Source organism: Pelophylax lessonae (genome assembly GCF_965119305.1).
Source record: "Pelophylax lessonae genome assembly, chromosome: 2".
NCBI lineage: Eukaryota > Metazoa > Chordata > Amphibia > Anura > Ranidae > Pelophylax > Pelophylax lessonae.
The window spans coordinates 97286238-97302972 of NC_138769.1; positions in this window are offsets into that span (position 1 = coordinate 97286238).

Below are 16735 nucleotides of genomic sequence, written 5' to 3' on the forward strand. Positions count from 1 at the left end.
GCCTTTTATAAGGTGGGGGGGGGGGGGGTCTGTGGAATTCAGCTGAAACGCACGCTGTTAATAACACCCTGTGTGAAGGGATTTTTTTTTCTCTTTATGAGTGTGTGTAGACAGGAAGCAAAACCTGGCAGAGTCACTAGCCGATCAGATCTGTCAGCTGCGCGCTATACTGCTGCTAATGAATCCTTTGTTCTCACTCCGAAGCAAAGAATGTTTTCTGAAGATGTCAGTGATTTGGGCAGAAATACGGGAACATATTACATGAATATGTAATTAGCGCTTATTGTTAGAAGATGTAGCAGAAGAAAATGTTCCTGGTGTTTTTCCTTGCCACGTGTAACATAAACCATCAAAGGCTGTTCGTTTCCTTGTAACATGGATGGTGTTTAAGTCACTGTACATTTTATTTAATTCACACATGTTCTGGAATTGTTGTTTTTTTTTTTTTTTAACTGTAATTGAAACATTTTCATAAAATTGCAATTTGTTTAAGCGTCTTGTCTTGCTGTTTTAATAGCACTCTATAATGGAAGACTTTTCCCGGACCTTGCAGCTTATTCTTGTGCAGCTATAAAGCTTTGTGCGAGTGTGCTAATTGCAAAAAACTACCAATAAATATACATAACTTTGGCACACAATCAAGTTAGTGCCTCTTATAAATGCATAGTATAGTAGTTGAGGTTGAATAAAGACAACAGTCCATCCAGTTCAACCTGTGTAGGTGTGTGTGGCCGTAATCATCTCTCATACCCCTGAATGTTCTGAGCCTTGAGATGTACGTCTAAGAGTCTTTTGAAAGTAGCCATACTCCCTGCAGTTACTACCTATTGTGGTAGAGAATTCCACAGTCTTGTAGCCCTAACAGTGAAGAACCCCCTACGTTGCTTGAGGTTAAAACGCTTCTCCTCTAATCGCATTGTATGTCCTCGTGTCCTCATGCAATCCTTGCGACTGCATAGCTTTTTTTCTAAGCTGAGATCACCATTGAGGTATTTGTAAATCGCTATCATGTCCCCTCTCAGGCGTCTCTTCTCCAGGGAGAATAAATCAAGCGATTGTAAAAGCTCCTCATAATTAAGGTCCTCCAATCCCCTAATTAGTTTTGTTGCCCTTCTCTGGACTCTCTACAGCTCCAACACATCCCTTCTGAGGACTGGCGACCAGAACTGGACAGAATACTCCAGATGTGGTCGGACCAGAGTTTTATAAAGTGGTAGGATTATAGTTTTATCTCGGGAATACATCCCCTTCCTTATGCTTGCTAATATTCTGCTGGCCTTGGCAGCTGCAGCTTGACATTGCATGCTGTTGCCTAGTCTATCCTCTACTAAGACTCCCAGATCTTTCTCCATTTTTGATTCCCCCAAAGGTTCCCCCCCTAAAGTGTATTGTGCTTTTATGCTTTTAGCCCCCAAGTGCAAAACCTTACACTTCTCCACATTAAACCTCATTTGCCATGTAGTTGCCCACTCTGTTATTTGGTTCAGGTCATTCTAAATTCTATAAATGAATAAATAACATAAGATCAATAAGTGAAAAAACTGAGTGCAAACGATACGTATCAGAATAAAGTGCTAGGTGCATAGGTAAATATTAGATAGTCCAATCTTCCAACGTCCAATGAAAGTGGGTAATATCCTATAATAAAGTGATGATAATGGCAGTTAGGATCCCCACACCATAAAAAATAATAGTAAGATAATTTTCACCCGGTGGGAAACAATAAATAATATGTGCTCACCAGACAGCTTCAGGCCTCAAGGACCTATAACGCTTGGTAAAGACAGATTGCCGATTGCAATTCACCCAGAGATCTCTCCCTCACTCCAAGGACATAGGCAAAATAAGGACCCAAAAAACAGCTTCTGGCTCCAAGGATATAAACACTTGATGTAGACCGATATTCAAACTCAAATCCCCTTGGGATCCTTCCCACACTCCAAAGATATGGACGATATATGGACACACAAAAAAGGTATATATAGGGTAATCCCGTTTAATAAACAAAATACCACCTGGCACTGATAAGAGAGAGAGGAATCACATTCTCTTCACGACTTCCTGAAGACGCAAATTTTGCGAAATGCATTGTGGTCTGTTTTCCCTCTGAAACTTCCGATTATCCAGTGACGTCACTTCCGCTTTCAGTGGAACGCACGCCGTTCCTGTCGGTTTACACATCGTATTGCTCGGCTAAAGGTGACATATACAGCACAGTATCTTGAACGGAAGCCTTAAACATGGAGAATGGAGCCTTAGGCAGACGGACTCAGTTTTTCTCAGCGGGGGATCGATCCGCCGATCCCCCGCTGAACAGACGGATGACAGCTGTGTCTCCGCATGCAGCACAGAGACACAGCTGTCATCCGTCTGTTCAGCGGGGGATCGGCGGATGCAGCACAGCTGTGTCTCCGCATGCAGCACAGAGACACAGCTGTCAGGTCCCCATTCTTCTCTATGGGGGAATCGGATGGGAACGGACCGTCTGTCCGTTATCATCCGATCCGATCTGCCAGACGATGGAAAATAGGGTTTCCATCCATCCGGTTTTGATGGATGGTCAGCGGACATCCGATGCCCCATAGAGATGCATGGGGTGTCCGTGTGTCTGACTCCCTGTGTGAAAGGGGCCTAAAACATAGAACATTACGTTTTCTGATTGCAAGCAAAAAATAAAAAATAGTGTCATTACCATCATCCTAACCCAGGGTTTCTCAACCAGGGTTCCTCCTGAGGTTGCTAGGGGTTCCTTGAGCAATGGGCAATTTCTGCCTCTCAGATAAGTTCCCAATGACACCATTGTTCCTTTTAGCTATCTGTAAGGGGTAATTCTCAATGATGACAAGAGTAAGGAGCATTCTTCCCACTGACTGTCACACTAATGTGTCCTAAGTTGTAGATTTTTAATTTTTAGCAGGGGTTCCTAGAGACCAAAAATTTATTTCAAGGGTTCCTCTGTGTTGAAATGGTTGAGAAAGGCTGTCCTAACTTGATGCCTGGATCCAAAACACTCATTCTTCAAAAAAAAAAAAAAAAAAAAAAAACAGTTTTCTAGGTAAGAGAATGGCTGCCTCTTGTATAAAGCCTAGGACACACAGGCCAAATGGCGAATGGCATTGGCTGGTTCAATAGAAACCGGCTGACATTCAGCCCATGTGTACTGTAGTCGGTCCAACAGAAGCCTGCCATTCGGCCGGTTTCTGTAGAAGGGCCATGACCGAAAAAGATCTGCCGGTGGGCTCTCGATGTCTGAGAGCACTGACCGGAGTGTTCTGGCAGGGGGGCAGTCCGCCTGTCAGAACAAAATAATACAGCAGGGGGAATCACTGTACTAACATCAGATTATTAGTACAGTGGCTCCTCCTGAGCTGTCAGTTTTTTTTTTCGTTCAACCCTACTGGGTTGAACGGAAAAAAAATACTAGTAGTGTGCACTAGACTTTAAGTATAGGTAAACCCTCACCTTGTAAAACAAACCATTCCGTTTAAAATAGGAATGAAAGGCAAAACATTTGTGTATATGTATTATAAGTGATCACATTCCCTCTGCTTTCAGCTGCATAAGAGCTGGGGGAGGAGAAGCAGCAGTATACTGAGCTTCCCAGTGACAGGCGGTGCATCAGGGGGGGGGGAGGGGGGGGGGTTAGGACAAGTCTGACCTTTGGAGGAGAGTGCACTGAGTTTCCAGCATAGCTAGAGAACTGACCACGGTGTGCTCTCCAGCTTAGTATGATCTGTTTTTATTAGGAAAGCAGAAAGACTGGCAGGAACACCAGGGATTTTCCTCAAAGGGGCAATACAAGGAGAGCAAGATACTTTCTTATACAAGTACATGGTACAGCAGGCACATATCAAGAATATGAAATGTTGGGGTAACAAACGCTTTAAGTCTGTTTCTGACCATGGCAGCTGCTCTCCCTCAGTTCACTTGAGTGACTGCGATGTTTCACCTTGCATTGTCACGTTTGGCAGTGGTGCAGCTTACCAAATATACCCATTCATGTCAAGTCAAGAAAAGAGTGGCAGACTGAAATTGTGGTGTCCTTTAAAAATAAGTGTCAGTGTAGAAGTGGTAGTGAAAGTTTTTTCCTGTTGCATTGATGGTAATTGTAGGTGGCAGATCAGTCCATCGTTGCTCATTGCTCAAGGAACCCCTAGCAACCTCAGGAGGAACCCTGGTTGAGAAACACTGTTCTAAGTATAAAGATAGATATTTCCTCCGAGACAAAAAAAAACTAGGTTTTATAAAGGTGGACCAAATTAAAGAGGTTGTAAACCCGTTTGTTTTTTTTGTTTTTTTACACCCTGCAAGAGAAAGACATAATGAGCTAGTATGCATCGCATACTAGCTCATTATGCAATACTTACCTTAGAACGAGCCCCCGCCGTGCCGCTGACTCACCTCTATGACGGGCGACATGTTCAGTCGCCCGTCTTCCGGGATCGCGGCATCCGGCCATCTGATTGGCCGGAGCCGCGGTGACGTCACTCCAACGCACGCGCGCGGGAGCCGACAGTCACGGCATGGGACTCTGAAGGAATGGCACGATCGGCCGTTCCTTCAGAGCGCATGCGCCAGTGACGTCACTGGCGGCATGTAAGGTAAATATCTCCTAAACGGTACAAGTTTAGGAGATATTTACAGTACCTATAGGTAAGCCTTATCATAGGCTTACCTATAGGTACAAGTGTCAGAGGACGGTTTACTTCCTCTTTAAGTTACCATTACTCTGGCTCCACTGGGTTACTAAAGGCACTCTGCAAGTAGTTGCTCCAGAGCTTAGTAAATGAGCAGAAGCTCTGCAGACTTCCATTTTCCATACTTGTGATTGGGTATTCTTTGCAAAGTGAAGCTTTACCTTATTTACTAAACTGTGGAGCAACTGAACTTGCAGAGTGCAACTGTACTTTGCAAAGTGCACAGTCTATTTGCCTTTAGTAAATCAATATCAACGTGTCTTAAACAGTCTTGACCACGCTGTTTAAAATAACTGTGATGTCACCAAAGCTGAGGTTTAGGTATGCCAATTTTTACATAATTACGTTGTTCTGGCTTGGTCCAGCGTAAGTATGCATGTGCCACACCTGTGGGATCCCCATAGAAGATGGAAATCACTGTAGAAAGCACTGCTACTCCAGTGATCACCACTAACTACTGAGTCCTGTGCCAAGTGACTGCCCTGCTGCCAGGGCCAGGAAAAGGGGTGGGCAGAAGGGACGGATGCCATGGGAGCAATGGTTTAATGAAGGAATGGGGGGGACGCCTTGACCCTAACCATAAGGGAAGGGAGGGGGGTGCAGTTTGGCATCCTTGCCCTGGGAGCTGGATGACCTTGTCCTGGCTCTGCCTGCTGCATTGTTAACACCGAAGGTTCCTTGCTTGGCACGGGTGCCATTCAGGGATCAATTTGCATTTTAATGAATGCAAATGGTTTGATTTACCAAAACTGGAGAGCGCAAAATTTGGTGCAGCTCTGCATAGAAGCCAATCAGCTTCCAGGTTGTTGGTTTTTTTCAGGGCCTAATTGAACAAGCTGAAGTTAGATGCTGATTGGCTACCATGCAACAGATTTTACACTCTCCAGTTTTAGAAAATCAACCCCAATGTGTTCTCTGATTGGACAAGTAGGAGAGGCTGGGAGTTTATATCATAATCTCCAACTTGTCCATTCACAGAACACTTTGCATTTTAACAGTATTGAGCAAATTACCTGTTTTAAAAAGCAGCAGGGCAGTCGCTCGGCACAGGACCCGGGAGGCAGCAACAATCAATGTAACAGCGGTGTCTTCTGCAGTCAATTCCAGCTTCCATGGGGATTCCACAGGGATCAATGTGACATGTAAAAATTGCCTAAACTTCAGTTTTATTCTGTTGATCTGTGAAAACCACTTTTTGAAGCCAGCTATACACAGTAAGGCTGGCCATACACTATACAATTTTCTTGTTCAACTTTCCTTTAGATTTACCAAAACCATGTAATATAGGGTCAAACCTAAACACTTTCAATTTGTATGCAATCAGGCAGGCCCTTGCACTACATAGTTTAAGGTAAATCTAAAGGAAATTGAATAAGAAAATTGTATAGTGTATGGCCAGCCTAAGACTTCTCTCATTCAGCGTGGATGGAGGAATCTCTCCTACTGACTTTCTTATACTGACAGCCGACACCTGTGGCTGTCAGATAAATAAACAGAGGTTGCATCTGATTGGATGCAGCTGCTGTATGGCTGACAACTTTCCAACCAGCTCATCCTGATTTTCAGATCAAAGGTTCAAACTGGGTATGAGGTTAGGAGACGGGTATTGGATATGCAACACGCATCCCTTATTATACATAATAAGCGCAAGAAAATAATTTACAGGTGCAAGAAGCAAAATTATATGCATAAAAAGTTATATGCAATTTTATTAATTTTACTTTTAAAAGGAAATAATTAAAATATGTATTCACAACAAAAAGTCTCTGTATTATCCTTTTAAAATGGCAACAATTATGTTATTTCCCAACATGTTTTACTTACACAAGGCTTCTTCAGGAGAAATACTGTTCTTCTGTTGGACAAAACTGCTTACTGAGACCATCATACCCACTATTCCCCAGTGTTGGAGTGGGATGGGTATTGGCAGACTGGCACCCCCTGGCGTTCCTCCTGTGTTTAAATAATCTTGTCTTGGTCTCTTGTCCCTCCTTCGGCCACAAATTGACCACCCGTTAGGGTACCCCCTCGACACCTTATTACTTATTAACATATTTAAAGAATCTAATAAAAGCTCAATACTAATTTTCTTATTAGTTAAATGGTATAAAATGGCTGGAGCTGCTGAGCTGTATTTCTACTGAAGAAGCCATGTGTAGGTGAAACATTTTGGGAAATAACATCATTGTTGCTACTTGTTGCTAGGATGATACAGAGACTGTTTGTTGTGAATATATATGTGTTTGTGATGTCTTTTAAACAGTAAAAGGAATAAAATATTTGCACCTTTAAAATCCCACATTCTTTTGCACTTATTCAGTTCAAAGGATGTTGAGCCGGAGGATGCCAACAGGGTCACCCATAGCTCGAATTTCATCCGGTTCTTCAGGAACCATCTGAAATTCGCTTGGTGTAAGGTCAGCTGCAGCCTGCTAATGTGCAAGCAAGGTATTCTCAACTCCACCCTTTGTGGGGAAAAAAATATTTTTATGTGTTTTGCTAATAGTTCATGGAAGTGCAGATCCTTTTAATAAATTTTGCATCGGTTGCTATGGTAGCTAGTTTATTCAGTATATCTATTCCATCTGCTGTCTTATCAGGAAATTACATAGACCATACACTGCAGAAATACAAGCATTTCCTCAAGACTTTTCTAAATAATTTTGTAGCGTTAATACAGCAAATGCAGCCCCAGAACCAGTGGGAAAGAGTTGCCAACTGTCCATAAATAAATGGACAGTTTGTAAATATCACCCGGGCAGGAATGCGGTGACGTCATGGCGTCTTTTATGAACTGCAGCAGGGGGAGCTAGAACTCGGGAGTGCTGCTGGCCGCTGGGACTGGAGGACTGGTCTGTTGGTGAAGAAGAAGAGGACAGACTGAGATGGTGATGATTTAAAGGAGGAGCAAGCCGCCCCGGAGGGCCATCTGACTGAGCCTTCCCTGCACCCAAGCAAGCAAAAATTCTTATGGTATACTCTTAAGCTATAGTTTATTACATAAATAAAAGTGTGTAAATATAAATGTCATAGGGTCCAGAAGAAAATTTCATATACCCCCTACCCACAAGGAACAATTAAGGTTATTCTCCTTCTTGTTCTTTATTTTTGGGGTTCCCAATTGTATTTTTTAACTTTCAAGACCAGCAGTGTCTTTACAGAGAAAGGGCCTGGAGTGCAGGACCCAGGACCTGTGCAGAAAAGTAGGGACATCAGTGCAAGACCAGGATCTATATAGACAGGTATGGACTGGAGGGCAGGTACAGGATCTATGCACAGAAATAGGAGCTTGAGTGCAGGTTCAGGATCCATGCAAACAAAAAAGAACTGGATTGCAGGTCCAGGATCCATGAAATCAAGTTGGGACTGAAGTACAGGTCCAGGTTCCATGAGAACAAGTAATGCAAAAGAACAGGCACACCAGCATATGTTGCATAAATTCTTTTTACTGCATTAAATGCGGCACTGGGGACCTTGCATGTATTATAGACCAAACAGTTTACTTACTGTTCTTATAAAGTAAGCTTTTCAGCAGGAAACACGTAAAAGGCCTGTCAGCTTTTCCAACCTGCATTTAATGAAATGAAAGGAAGTTAAATGATTTATTCTGCTGTTTCTTCACCTGTTTTCTTTTTGAACACCAGTAGGACTAAACAAGCTAGAGGTGCACTTGGCACTTGGGTGTGGGGAAATGTGGAGCAGTACGGACATGCATTCAGACAGGTAACTGGAGTGCAGATCCAAGTTCTGTGTAGACAATTAGAAACTGGAGTGCAGGTCCAGAATTTATGCAGACAAGTAAAAAAATGGAATGCAGGACCAGGTTCTATGCAGACAACTAGGGACTGGAGTACAGGTCCAGGATCCATGTAGACAAGTATGGACAGGAGTGCAGATCCAGGATTCATGAAGACATACAGTAACAAGAGTGCAGGTCAAGGATCCATGCAGACAACTATGAACCAGATTGTAGGTTTAGGATAAATGCAATAAGTAGACACTAAAGTTCAGGTTCAGGATCCATGCAGAACAGTCCCAGGACCCAAGCAGTCAAGTAGGTAAGCACAGGTTCGGGATTCATGAAGACAAATAGGGGGAGATTTACTAAAATTGGAGAGTGCAAAACCTGGTTCAGCTCTGCATAGAAACCAATCAGCTTCAAGGATTTATTTTCAAAGCTTAACTGAACAAATTGAAGTTAGAAGCTGATTGACTACCATACACAGCTGCACCAGATTTTGCTTTCTCCAGTTTTAGTAAATCCACCTCAAATTAACAATAATGCAGAGCAAGGATCCATGCATGACGACTAAGAACTAGATTGCAGGTCTAGGATAAATGCAGATAAGTAGACACTAAGTGCAGGTTCAGGATCCATGCAGAACAGGTTCAGGATCCAAGCAGACAGGTACTGGAGTGCAGGTCCAGAATTCATGAAGACATCTAGTAAAAATAATGTAGATCTAGGATCCGGGCAGACAACTAAGAACCAGATTGCAGGTCCAGCATTCATGCATACAAGTAGACATTGAAGAGCAGGTCCAGGATCCAAGCAGACAAGTAGGTACTGGAGTACAGGTCAAGGATACATGCAGACAAGTAGGGACTAGATTGCTGGTCCAGGATCCATGCAGACAAATAGTTTAGGCACAGATATAGAATCTGTTCAGACAGGAAAGAAATGCAGCACAGTTATAGGATCGGTGCTCAAAAAAGGTCTATTCGCTATGCACTAACACAAACATACTAAGATCAAACAGTGCAGAAATAATGGCTGGTGGGGACAGATACCGAGAGGATGGACACCCAGATTAATGTCAGGTACAAGGTAACACGCTAAAGGAAAAAACAGGGGAAAAACAGAATTCAAGAATAACCCAGAGGTAACAAAAAGGTGCAAATCTCAAATTTAAATTAAAATACCTTTGTGAGTCTGTCCAATAACGTGGCACTGGATTCTAGAGTGGTTTCTGTAACTCCAGTCTAGATCCAAGCATATATAATAGTGACTCAAGTTCCATTCTTCTGGCTCCTGACTGCCTTTGTACCAAGATCAAAGCTTCACAACTGTACACATCTGGTACTGTACACATACCTAGAGTGGTACATTAAGTTCAAGGGGTATGTCTACCACTTCACATACAATCAGAAAGCAACCAATCTTGTACAAAAAATGGATATACTGTATGTCTATTTTCAGGCATAAATACTTTGTTTGGAAAATATGTATAGACATGTGTAGCACCCTACAGGTAGGTGCTAGGTAAAATATAGTGGGCCTTGGCTGCCTAACAGCAGGACCATGATTTCAGCTGGGCTGTCATGTCTGCCAGGTGTGGTTGCTGAGAGGGGAGTCTCCCCACTAGCTCTGTGAGAGGATTCTCATTGGGCAGTGGAGGAAACCCAATCAGTGGCCCATTCAGGCCTGTATCTACCCCAGAAGGAGTATTCTGGAAGTGGGTATAAGTTTGAGGGGAACGCATTACGCAGCGTCTTTGGCGGGAAGCAGAGTCCCAGGAGGGAGAGTTCGGCTGTCTCTCCTCCTGTCAGAGGAAGCGGGTGTCTCGGGTGGCTTCCTGAGATTCGAGAGAGTGCTGAGCACAGAGGGGATCCGGTGTGCCGAGAACCAGCAGAGAGAGAGAGGGGTCCAGTTCCAGGAAAGCCTACAAAGGTTGTGAGTACTGTGGACTGCCCCTGGGGGTCTGCCTAGTGTCAGAGGGGACCACTCCAGAGAAGGTTCTAGGGATCCAGGAGTCAGCTAGCTGTTAAAAGGGGTGCCTGGTCAGAGGACCCTGAAGTATTAATGGGGGTACCTAGTCAGAGGGCCCTGAAGTATTAGAGGGGGTACCTAGCAGTTGGGCCCTGAAGAGTCAGTGTACAGTGTGAAGGGTACAAAGTTAAGAGTTGCAGCAGCACCGGTATTTACAAGGAGCTACCTCAAGCCAGTGCAGAGCTGAGGGAGTTGTTCAGTGACTTTTGAGTTATAAGCAGTGTCAGGAGTCAAGTATTCTACAGTCCTGGATCTTCTGAGTTAACATACAAGTTAAAATCAAAGTTTCAGCACAAGTTCAGTATCACAGTATCTTTGAACTTCAGGAAGCGTTGGCCGGCATTCAGCTGGCGCCAAGACAGCGCCAACGGGCATTTTTCTGTATAGTGTCCCAGTCAAATCTAGCTGAGCCAGAGGCGTATCCCACTCATTCCCTTCTCCCATCCCCAGAATACAATAAACAAAACAAACCAAAGATGCCGGAATGGTCATTGTCTCAGTTCTCACACTTGGGTTCACAACTTAAATGTGTTGGGAGTGTCACCGGTAACAATGGCAGACCAACAGCAGGCCCAAGGCCTGGAAATATTGCTACATGTGTATGGACCATGGATAACAATTTTATATACCGTGAGGACTATTTTTCAGTATGAATGCCACAATCTTACAAATATTCATGGGCCCAAAAAAATCTGTTTTATAAATGAATTAATACAATTAAAATTTTTGAATAGGTTTTACTTAGAGCTTTTTTTTTTAATCAGTGTGATATGATTCAGAACAACAGAGAAAGAACTTTAATTAAACAAAGCAAAGAAATTCCTAATAAATGTAGGCCAATAATTAAGGTCAAGAAAAAGAAATTCAGCCTGCACTTTTCTCATCAAAGTCCACTTTGCATCAGAGCCCCTGTCAGAACCCCTCCTTACATTAGGATCCCCATCAGAGTCCCCCTTTATCAGAGTCTCACATTACATCAGAATCTTCCTGATGTCAGAGTCCCCTTTTACATAAGGGTCCCCATCAGTGTCCCCCCTTATATCAGACTCCCCTTTTAAGTTCTCCTTTACATCAAGGTTCCTATCTGAGTCCCCCTCTTACATCAGGATTCACATCCGTGCAAACTTTACATCAGGGTCCCAATCAGAGCCCCCCCCCTTACATTTGGTCCCTTACACAAGGGTCCCCATCAGTGTCCCCTCTTATATCAGACTCCCCTTTTAAGTTCTCCTTTACATTAAGGTTCCTATCTGAGTCCCCCTCTTACATCAGGATTCACATCCGTGCATACTTTACATCAGGGTCCCAATCAGAGCCCCTCCCCCTTACATTTGGTCCCTTATCCAAGGTCTCTCTAACATCAGGCTTCCAATCAGAGTCCCTCTTTACACCAAGGTCCCCATCAGAAATCCCCTCTTACATCAGGATTCCCATCAGGAGTCCACCCTTACTTTTCACTTGCAGCATGGCTGTAGTAGCAGGTAAGGACAGAGGACGTTCTGTCATCCTGTGAATGCTAAGGAAGCACATAAATGAGTGTTGGATCCTGGCAGTCCTAGCAACCAAAGGCAAGGAGGATGACAGTGCAGAAGGGGGAACCTGTGCTGGCGACTAGTGGCAAGATAGAAGCAGACCTCTAATAAACTGAAGTAGGATCAAAAAACACACTGGGCCCTGACGATATGCCATTGGCTCCAGCAGCGGGTCAGATACATTCTTGTAGTGAGCCAGATTTGGCCTGCAGACATAGCAGACCGCTGTTGTTGTCAACTTATAGGCTTTTGCTAGTTGTCCTGTTGTGACTTTGCCAGATACAGAACTATTACCAGGCTTCCTGCATTGAAATTCTGACTATGGCCCTATAAAACACCAGAATGTTTTTGGATTGAGGAAAGACATCTGTATGTGCCAACCTACAGAAAACATGCACACGGAACTGGAGACGGGAACCTGTCAAAAACATTCCCCTCCGAGGCTCCGAAAGGTCCCAAATGTGGCACTGGCGGGGGGGGGGGGGGGGGGGGAGGGGAGACAGATAAGTGGAGCTTCCACGTTTGGGTGGAACTCCACTTTATTTTAGCATTTATAACTAAATAATGTAATCATTTCACTATTTAAAATATCGAATGCATTATAAAGGGCTTTGGTAGTTAAAGAGAGCATTTATCTATACAGATCTTTACAGCAGAACATAAAGAGGGTCATTTGAGAAATGATGAGCAGAGGAGTTTAATTCCAAAAGAGGGACAATCCTGGCAAATGAGGGACTGTTGGGGCTATGCAAATAATGTCTCTAAAAGGAACCAATGGCAAGTCCCACCACTGCATGGTTGAAGCACAGCTCAACTATCTACCATACAGCCCTCTAAAAAAAGGATTACATGGTATAAAGATTTTGGAAAACCACTGATCACTGACTGTGTATGAAAAGGTACAACTTAAGTTTCGCTTGCTTGAAGGTGAGGCACAATTTGTAATTCGAATACATATAATAAATAGTATTATCGGGTGGATATTGCTTGTGCCTCACCTAACTCTCTCTATACAGTAGTAGCCAATCAAAGAGCTAATGTTCTTTATCCTTCTCAACAGATCTTCCATTTTTTAGTTTGTGATTTGCAATGACCTTGCACTAGATGTGTCTTTGTTGTCATTCTCTTTGGTTGAATTTGAACAGTTGTGTCACTACAGACCACCCTGTGGGGTGCACTGGTGTGAACGGACTCTTAATGCATCATCATGGTGTATGTGTTAGCTAAAAGTGACTTTAAAGGTAACAAACCCTAAAAACAAAAAATGTCATACAGCTTACCAGTCCTGGCTGCATTCATTTTCTTTTTTCATGCTAAGAACAATTTTAGTAAGTGCAAAAAAAAAAACCTGATGATATTGAATACAGAATATTGAAGATACAGAAATGCATTGTTTTTGCTGTGAGCTGGGCAGTAAGGCTGGCCATATACGGAGAGGTATTGGTTGGAGAGCATCCCTTTTTTACCAGTGTAATTCACGTAGGCATCTTTAACTTGGGTGCCAGGTGACCTTGCCTTGACACAGTTACAAACCAGTCGCTGAGAGCAATAATTCTAGATCTGTTATTTATGGTTAACTCTAAACTGATGACCTGTAGGGCTTTTAAAGCGCCACAGTTTTCACGGGCGTACACAATTTTAAGACTTGACATGCTTGGTGTGTATTTACTCAGAGCAACCTCATCTTTTCCATTTTACCAAGAATTGGGTAATATAGTTTATCTTTCACTAAAATTTTGCACTTGAAAAACTATTCCAAAGTATGCAGGTATGTCAGTGGATAACATCAATACCACATCCCAAATAGAATATGTAAAGTGAAAGAGAAAGCAGAGAATGGGACTTTCAACTTCTCACAAAATAGTCAATCAACACACAAATGTTGCTAAATCATTACTTTTCTATTGATAAAACAAAGTTAAAATTCATAAAAATAAAATGATTTCAGTCTCATATGACATTGCTGATCACACCTTATAACTAGCCCATAACTACCGCCTGAGAGATTTATTCCTATTAACCGTACTATTGTATCAGAACAGACACAACACTGCTGATTCAATCACCAGGTAGTAAACCTGTTGCATTCGTTACGGACATACTCAGAACTCGTTTCACAATATGATTCATCAGGGGAAACAGGGTGAAAGTCCATGATAAGAGAATTCCATTCAAAAGAGAATGCAGTCTGTCAAAGTAAGGAGCCCATATGATCACCGCCTAATGGTGGCAACCAAGGAAGCAACAAGGTCCGGCCGCACATATCAAACAATCATTGCCAATAGTGTTAACACATATGATTTTCTAGAGCAGTGTCCATCGGATATTCGTAAGATGTTAACCACTTTACCACCGGAGGATTTTGCTGTCTTACGTCCAGGCCACTTTTTGCGATTCGGCACTGTGCGAATTTAACTGACAATTGCGCAGTCATGCAACGCCATACCCAAACGAAATTTACGTCCTTTTTTTCCCACAAACAGAGCTTTCTTGTGGTGGTATTTGATCACCTGTGCGATTTTTACTTTTTGCGCTATAAACAAAAAAGAGCAAAAATTTTGAAAAAATAATATTTATCTAATTTTTTTATATGAAATTCCCCCAAAAAAAATTTAAAAATCAAAATTCTTTTATCATTTTTGGCCAATTTGTTTTCTGCTACATATTTTTGGTAAAAAAAATCCCAATAAGCGTATTTTGATTGGTTTGCGCAAAAGTTATTGCGTTTACTAACTAAGGGAAAGATTTCTGTCATTTTTGGTGTTTTTTTTTTAACGAGTAATGGCGGCGATCTGCGATTTTTTTGCGGGACTGCGACATTGCGGCGGACAGATCGGACTCTTGACTGACATTTTTGACACTTTTGGGGGTACCAGTGACATTACTACAGTAATCAGTGCTATAAATATGCACTGTTACTGTAAAAATGACATTGGCAGGGAAGGGGTTCATTTTTATTGGAGAGGGAGGGGTTAATGTATGCCTGGTGCTTACTGACATGTGTGGGGGGAGGTGACTGAGTGACACAGTGACAGATCGCAGGTTCAGCTATGCTGAACCCTGCAATCTGACCCTGCCTGTCACTTAGGAGATTACACAAGCGGGCGGATCTCCACACTCGATTCCCCGACGATCGGGGAAGAGCGGCGGTGATCACCACTGGCCTGACTCCCGATGTGACTGACAAGGGGAGGAGTTCAGCGACGTAGGTCTACGTCGCTGGACGATAACGAGCCACATTGCCGCAGTATGCAGCAATGTTAGCGGGGGTAAAGTGGTTAAAGTAATTTCCCCAGTTACTGGATCGAAATAGAGTCCACCACTTCTACCTCCGGCTGGATGGGCTCCTGCTCATAAGGGTTGAAATGTCATATGAGAATGAAATCGCTTTTTTTTTTTTCTTGGATTTTAACTGTTTTATTACATCAATAAAAAAACGAATTATTTTAGCAATGTTCATGTGTTAATTGACTATTTTTTGAGAGGTTACACCTTAAAAGCCTCATTCTCCACTTTTTTATTTTTACTCTTGATAAACCATTCTGCTAATCTCATGTAACATAAAAAAATGGAACTGCCACAGTTTTATTCTTCAGACATTTAACATTTTGTGGGTTTTAACTAATCTTCAGGCCTAAAAATTTTTTCTTTTAAATGTGCAAAAAATGCAAAACCAGCTCTGGCAGCGAAAGGGTTAGATAAAAGTTTTTGTTTAGCTTTAAACACTTGGACCATGTATTAAAAACCCATTTTAATGCATGTATGGGAACTTACACAAACACACAAAACATCTTTTTTCTTATTTCCCTTCAACGTGCTTCTACACGCCGCTCTCATGTGAACCGACCCACAGATGACAAGAAACATTTGCAACTTTTCATGTGTTAGTTTAGAGATGATCTATTGTTCAGGACCAGGGTAACATTTCTTCTCTGTATACAATGGAACCTGGTCCGCCCTGTTGAAGGATGACAGCGCCTTTATTACTGCTCTGCTGTTTCCTATTTGTACAGAGTCATTGACTGTGAACTGGCTGCTCTCCTGTTTTATACTTTGTTGAATCTGTCAGTGTTCTACATTATGAAGGTACAGTACCCAGGGTCAGACCTGTAATATGACCAGTCCCTGCACATGATAAAGTCAAGGCACAGACATTTGTCAGTAACAGACCATGTCTGGACAGGATCATCATGGTGTAACCATTAGTCTCCCAGGTTATAGCCTTCTGCTCGCAAGTTAAAGCCCGTCCTTAGTCGAAAACATATTTTGTTTTTCTGCTCTCACTCCTGCTTTTAATGCCTGCTCTTTTTTAACTTACCTTGTACAGGGACACTGAAAATATTTTTTCTGTAGTACCGGATATTTCTAAATAGCAGCTTCAATTCTCTTCAGACCACTAGAGCTGGGAGCAGGGCTATAATTGGGCTCCCAGTGCCAAAACTGTATGACTCTAACTGCTCTACTAGAATTCCTGGAAGTGAATTTCTGCTTGGCTAATGATAGATAATTGAGAAAAGTGAAAAAATAGCACTGGATCTGTAAGGTTATCATAATGGTATTTCTGTCTTAAAGTATTGATGTTCATGTGAGTGATCTAGCTACTGGGCAGGTGGCTTCTACAACCCAGAGGCTCCCCATGGTCTCCTTGGTTTGTAGTGTGAGGCCAAACCAGCTGATGACAAGGCCTTACGTTAAAGTTCCAGTGCACTTTCAGTCTAGTTACAATCAAGCCCTGA